We start from the raw sequence: 7305 nt of genomic DNA, 5'->3' as shown, positions 1-7305 counted from the left end.
ACTGCAAAAAAAAAAAAAAAATGACAGAGGGGGAGACCCCATCAAGTGGTTGGTTGCAGTTGCGTGGTAGTTATGGCAAAGAGGCTCAGGCCAAGGATGTCACTGAGGGGCACTTCCAGTGCAAGAAATGATCAAATAAAAAAACTGGGCTCTTGTTCCTCAAAAAAAAAAAAGAGAGAGAGAAAGGTAGGTGTCAAGCACGATTCCATCGCACACCCGTATCTGTCCTGTGACATTGGCTAGTCTTTGCAGAGGGAAGAAGGTGGGCTTCTTGTCTTGGCTCACCCTGAGCCCCCTTTCTTGAGAAACGATTCTTATTCTTTCAGATAATTTCATTGGACTCTTTTTTGTTCCCCGCAACTTGTACTTTAAGCAGTTGGGTGCGGTGTCCTACCCACTTCCTGGGGAATGGTAGCCCTATACAATGCTCTGGGACTGTGGTTTCTGTGGTGTATCAATGGGGAAAAGGCCGCCTTTATTTTTTTCCCTTTCTGAATATTTACAACGTGCACTTCCTCTGTAAAGTCCTGAAGTAAAGACCTTGTTTAACTTAGTTCAGCACATCATTTCTCAAATATATTTGACTCCAGGAACTTTTTCCATTAGCATACTTCCTCGGAACGATTTGGGAAAGGCTGATCTTATTTCAGTGACCTTCCTCCAAGGAGGAGATCATCAAAGCAGCCGGGTCTCAGTTATCTGCGTGACTTGGAGCTGCCTGTCCCAAACCAGTTTGCCAGGCTGCTCTGGCCTTTCTGGCCTCCTGCCTGCAGTCTCCTCACCTTTGAGGTCCTGAAGAGGCTGCCCTTTGCTGGGACAATGCTGCCCCATCCACATCGCTATCTGCACTGAGATGTCCTGTGCAGGAACGCTTAAGAAGTCAGCACCCCGAGGTTGTCCCTGACTCTCCCATTTGTTCCTACAATCATTTATGGGCACTTATTCTATGATGCTGAGCTGTTGGAAGATGCAGAGATGGATCCAAGCTGGCTCTTGCTCTCAAGGTGATTCAGGTACATCAGTAGCAGTCACGTAAGGGGAGCTAAAGTAAGAATTGCTATAGGAATAATGCAGCTTTAAGCACACACACGCGTGCGTGCGCGCACGCACACACACACACACACACACACACACACAATATCAGTAACCAAAAGAGGGTTTGGGATTCAGAACTTGCAAATTATAGCCACTACGTTTGACCTTGGACACATTTTTTCACACTTCTATCGTGGTGTTCAAGAAATCCATAAGAAAAATCTTCATTTGATGTAGTAAATAGTTTTACCGCCTGGCCAGCCAGGAACTCACCTAAGGCAAAGAAACCCTAAAGAGTAGAACCGGACTGCTGGTTCCCTCAGAGTGTGTAATAAATGTACTGTCCCCTCCCACTTGCTTCCTGTGGAGCCTCAGAACCTAAAGGAGGTGTGGGTGGAGGGGAGAAGAGGAAGGAGAGACGGGGTAGAGGGAGGAGGGGGCAGGCAAGGAACGCTTAGGCTGGTGGTGAGAGACTTTTCCTACTGGAGACTCACCCTTGGGACTTTGTGATGGAAACTATTCTAGAAACTGCTGGAGGCTCCTACCCTCCCCAGCTGGAGTAGCCTTAAGGGGTTGCACTGGTGGCGAGATGTCCCATCCTCTTCCTCAATCATCTTGTAGGATTAGCTAGTATGAGTGGTGAGTCTCCTGCCTTAAAGAATGGATCATTTCACAGGGCTCTATTTTTTTTCTCCGATTGTGTTTAAACTTTCTGTTTCTGAGGATTAAGTCCAAGGAGTACAGCTCAGGAAAATCTCTGAAGATGAGTTCTCTCTCTATAAATCAATAACAAGAAAACCGTAGACCCTCAGAAGCCAAGAACATGATAAGGGAGAGAGGTGTCCAAAAGCAGAGCCGCTAGAAAATGGCAACCCCCACCCCTCCCTGTTAACATCCTTCCACACTCACTGAGCCTTGGTTTCTTCATCCATAAAATGGGAATATGGATGCTTAGTTCTCAGGGTTGCCCTGAGGATTAGATGAAAACCCAGCATGGTCCCTGGTAATTAATGTTGCTCTGTAAATGGTAGCTGTCGTCAGCATCATGGTCATTGTTGTGGAGGGAGGAGGTATCCATGAAGACTACATGGGGAAAATGACATCAAGAAAAATAGGATGTAGACATGTGAACATTGTGGGAAAAGATGGAATTCCAGGCGGAGGACTAGCCTAGTAGAAGCACAAGGTCCTGAAAGCTTAAGGCACTCTTATAGAAGATGTTCCCCTGCGCTGACAGCTTCTCCTGTGTGGACTTAACCCGGGCAGTTCTAACTCAGGGTCATTGAACGACACTTTGACTTTGATCCCACTGCTGGTGTTGTCCTTGTGAAGTGGCCCCTCTTTAATACTCATTGATACCCACAAAGCAAGGTAAAGGACGTGTTCCAGTTCAGCTGAAACCTTGCTCGGTTAAAACCCTGACTGACACTATGACAATTAGAAAAACTTTAAAAAACTCATTAATTCTGAATCCATTAAATCAGTTTCCTGACTCCATGAAGACTAGGAAGGGACTTCACCTTTTAATTCATTAAAGGAGTGATTTTTTTTTTAAGTGTAAGAAACAGCAAGAAAATGCATGTCCTGTTTTCCAGGGCGCAGGAAACAAATAATATGTGAATGTAAATTATGCCCCAGACAGGACACTACTGACTACTTTTTGGCGCTCAGCTTTGCAAAGTCCGTATTCCAACTGGGGAGTCAGAGACACTCAGCAGAGAGGTTATCTGCTAGGATTACTAGGTCTGATTCCATTTTCCAAACTCTTTCCACGTTATCATGTTGTCTTCTGTGATAACCAGACTGTGTACTAGACATTTCTCATTTTTAGAGTTGACTGTAAAATGCATGATTCGATTCTGCTTTTGTCAATTAGAACAATATCACTAAAGCTAAAACCACCCTGACTGTCCCACCCACATTCACCATTGCTAGTCCCATCCTTTCTTTATTTCTGAGTTTCTCTCCTCAAAATTAGCCACTCGTGTAAATGCAGTTTTAATCTTTCCAACATAACTTTAAATGAGTTTGTTGTCGCTTTTCAGTCCTTTAAAAATACTTTTCCATATATGTCACCTACCCAAAGGAAAGCTCTGATGTGTGCATGTTTTCTTAAATGGTGTCATGCTATATATAACATTCTGCATCTTGCTTTTTCCCTCAGAAATAATTTTTGAGCTCTACCCATGTTGACACATATAGAGTCAGTCCATTCCTTTTAACTGCAGGAGAACATTCCAGCACATGAATATACCATTTTTATTCCACAGTGCCCTGACTGAAGGTTATTTAGGTTGTTTCCAATGCTTTGCTGTTACAAACAGTGCCTCGGGGATCACCTTGTACACCTATATCTATGTGTGTTATGTTTGCACCCTTGAAAAGCTCACACTTAAAAGCTAACAAGTGGAATGCTCGTTATAGATCATTTTTATCTGTGTGAGAAGCAGTTTCCTGAAGGGCCTCTGATCCTGGGATCTGGGTTGACCGTCTGGTTTACAGAGTTACTGACACTCAGTCTTGGGGGGGATGTAAAGATTCAGACCTCTCCTTTTAAAGTTAGATTCTGATGCCCAGAGAGACGAAGGGACTTGACCGTGGTCGCAGTACCCAGAGCTCCTTCTTGCATGCGCTCGGCGAGCTTTACTGTTTACCTGTGTCCTTCCCATCTCCTCTTGGCTCTCGGCAGCGGTCACCTACATCTTCAGGTATGCGCTACACCTGACTCTCTCTGCCTTCGGGCTTTAGAAGAAACTTGGGAGGGGGCAGTGGTAGGAGTAATACCCTCAAAAAATTGTGCAACCCTCAACAAATGACAGACAGGAAGCTGGCAGAAAAGTACCCCAGGTTCCTTGCCCCTTGGTGGAAAGATTCTAGGTGCATCCTACCCAGCCTCTGACAGACTCCAGCAAGACTGCAACCACTTCCCATATGGTGACCCACTTATTAACACACCCTTGTTAGCTTTCCTCCCTCCCTTGTCTCTCTCACTTCCCAGCCCCTCACCTGCTTCCTGGGATCACCTCCCAAATCAACTACCTGCACCCAAATCCTTGTCTCAAGGTCTGCTCTTCACGGAACTCAAAGACTGCATCTGTATGCCAGGGTCTGTGCCAGGCAGAAGGGGATACAGGAAATGAATAATATATGATTCGCTGCTCTTAACGAGTCACAAGCCAGTGACCCAGGTCTTCTGACTCTCAGTGCAGTGCTCTTTGTGCTGTGCATATCTGTGCATTTTAAGTCAATGGCATTCTTTAAAAAAAAAAAGCAACCAGTCTTCCCAGCAATCAGTCTGACTAAATGAAGTTTTATTGTAATAAGTTAATTCCACTGCTTTTTTTTTTTTAATAGTAAAGACCTGACTAAAATATTAATCCTTAAACTCAGACCTTCACTGGATACCAAGCAGTTTCCCCGACGCGCTATCGCCATCTCCATTTTTCTGATATATATGTTTCTCCTCCCTCTGTTCTTAGAAAATGTTGATGTTCGGTTCACCCTGATCAGTGTTTAGCTCTTCTGGTCAATTTATCTTATTTATTGACCTGAGCAGAAAATCAATGTAGTCTTCATTTGCCGTCCTGTTTAATTCGGGAGAATTGGATTCTGTGGAAACTATGTCCAAACTACTAGAACCTTGATAGGTACCATCTACTCCAGAGAGCCTTCCAGGGTCCAGCCTTAACTGACCTCCTCTCCTACCCCCTCCCTGTTTCCACTCCCACCCCTTTAAAAACAGAGACAGTCAAGACCAGATTTGCGTGCTTAGTAAGTACAAATGGATGTAAAGTTTGCTTTCAGAACGGGCTGGGTCTCCGAGATCTCTGCCCAAAGACTCCCTTCTCGCGGGGCCGCTTTCATAAATGCACGGGAAGGCAAAATGCCTTTGCCATAAATAAATAACGTGACCAAGAACACTTCTGAAAAGCTGGTTTCTTTCACATTCTGACAACTGCTGGGGAGCCTCAGGTCCAAAACTGCTGCAGGAGTCTTCCTTTCAAACAGACCTTGAATCCTAACCCCAGCTCCTCCCTGATTAACTGAGACTTTGGGCAAATTACTTTCCCCCTCTGAACTTCTGTTTGCTCCCTGTAAAAGGAGGCATCGAGGATATTGTTCTCAGAGTAACAGAAAATACCCCTGACACTCACATCAGGGCACTGGGCTCCTACTGGGTTTTTTTTTGTTTGTTTTTGTTTTTGTTTTTCTTTGCGGTACGCCGGCCTCTCACTGCTGTGGCCTCTCCCGTTGCAGAGCACAGGCTCCGGACGCTCAGGCCCAGTGGCCATGGCTCACGGGCCCAGCCGCTCCGCGGCACGTGGGATCCTCCCGGACCGGGGCACAAACCCGTGTCCCCTGCATCGGCAGGCGGACTCTCAACCGCTGCGCCCCCAGGGAAGCCCTGGGCTCCTACTGTTATGTGCTTGCTGCCATTTGGCTTTTTTTAATTGAAATGGAGTCATTGTATTTTTTAAAAAGAACTTCTATTTCTTCTGGTCACCTTCAAATATCAGTGATCATTCAACACATGTTCCTACTTACCATTTTCTTTTGAAAACCAAGAGTAAAGCCCAATTTAGCCCCAAATCCTGGGCAGAAAGGGGGCCCACGTGTTTTTTTTCTAGAAACTGGCAGGTAAATGTCTGTCTTGGCATTGGGATCCCCCTTTAGCCTGTGTCTGAGCAGAGCCTGCATGGAAGAGGCTTTTGCTCAGTATCTGACTGAAGTAAGGAAGTAGGGATGGCTGGTTGTTGCTGCCCTGGAGTGAAAAGTATGAATTTCTGGAAAACAATGAACAATTGCAATATTTGGGACACATTATACTTAAAAAAAAAAAAAAAAAAAAAAAAAGCTGTTTATTTGAAATTCAAATTTACCTGATGTCCTGAATGTTTATTTGCTAAATCTGGCACCCCTAATATGAGGTGGTCATCCAATGACATTGAACTGGTGACATTTGAGCCAAGAGGCTGTCTGGGGAAAGAGCATTTGTGCTTGGATCAAGGATCGCACGATAACAACTGTAGCTCTCTCTAGGCAGCGGGATTAACGGATTTGTTTTTCTTTTTACTTTTCAGTGTTTTCTAAACATCTTAAAACAGCAATGTATGACTTTTCTAATTAAAAAAAAAAAAAAAATTGAGGGCTTCCCTGGTGGTGCAGTGGTTGAGAGTCCGCCTGCCGATGCAGGGGACACAGGTTCGTGCCCCGGTCCGGGAAGATCCCACATGCCGCGGAGCGGCTGGGCCCGTGAGCCAAGGCTGCTGAGCCTGCGCGTCCGGAGCCTGTGCTCCGCAATGGGAGAGGCCACAACAGTGAGAGGCCCGCGTACCGCCAAAAAAAGAAAAAAAAAACTTGGTTGAAAGTCAGTGAGCTGGATAGGGTATAGCCTGGCCTGACCAGGATTGACATATAAGCTTTATCCATCTTCTCTCCTTTGCTTCCTGCAGACCAGGCCCTCAGTCACCCCACCCAGTTTAACCAGCCCCCTCCCCTTTGCCTCTTTAACAAACAGTCTACCCTCAGACCACGTAACCGACCGTAAATGTCTGTATATGAGGGCAGCACCTACTCCACAAATTCACCCGACAAAGGAGGCTGTCACCTTGAGTATGGCTTTCTCACACATAAAGGGTATTTTTGCAACTAATTTCTTTTAAACAACAACTGCTTAGGGGAAGATACATTAGACTAGATCAGGAATTATAGGTGAAGAGTTGGAATAAAGTAGTTTTGTTCAAAAAGAGTAGGCAAGAGCAGTAATTCTAAATGTATTATTATGTGCAATAGGAGATTTTAAACAGGTGGGGTATTACTAAAGTAATACACGAAATACTTAGATATGTGACTGGTTCATTTACAGTTCTAAGTCAAGTTTATATTTTCAGGCAAATCAAATAACTCTTCTCAGGAAGGTGGTGGTGAATTTCCTTATATTCAGTAATACGTGGGGAGGGGCTTGCTAGACACTGAATACTGCAGACTTTTCCATCTTAGCTGTTACAGTAAATAACAGCTAAGGGACTTCTAGTGGTTAAGACTAGGCGCTTCCACTACGGGAGGCACGGCTTCGATCACTGGCCTGGGAACTAAGATCCTAGTTTTTTGCCACATGGTGCAAAAAAAAAAAAATAACAGCTAACATGTCTTGAATACTTACTTTGTGACCAGTTCTAAATGCTTTGTCTGTGTTAATGCATTTTATGCTTAGAGCAACCCCATGTCCAGGGTGATATTGTTACTTCTGTTTCTCAGTTAAAATCTTAG

General features: G+C 44.8%; 1 protein-coding gene and 1 pseudogene across 1 annotated transcript in view; both read left to right on the top strand.

Moving 5' to 3' along the window:
- Window positions 1–131, top strand: part of LOC112411481 (40S ribosomal protein S12 pseudogene) — a 506-nt pseudogene extending 375 nt beyond the window's left edge.
- The window catches only part of ASTN2 (astrotactin 2), a 614159-nt gene that overhangs the window by 228461 nt on the left and 378393 nt on the right, over window positions 1–7305 (top strand). The gene's annotated exons all lie outside the window — the stretch shown is intronic.

Source organism: Neophocaena asiaeorientalis, unplaced genomic scaffold (assembly GCF_003031525.2).
Source record: "Neophocaena asiaeorientalis asiaeorientalis breed wild unplaced genomic scaffold, Neophocaena_asiaeorientalis_V1.1 scaffold78, whole genome shotgun sequence".
Taxonomy (NCBI): Eukaryota; Metazoa; Chordata; class Mammalia; order Artiodactyla; family Phocoenidae; genus Neophocaena; species Neophocaena asiaeorientalis.
The sequence above is the reverse complement of the archived record's forward strand: the minus strand, read 5'-3'. Positions and strand labels throughout refer to the sequence as shown.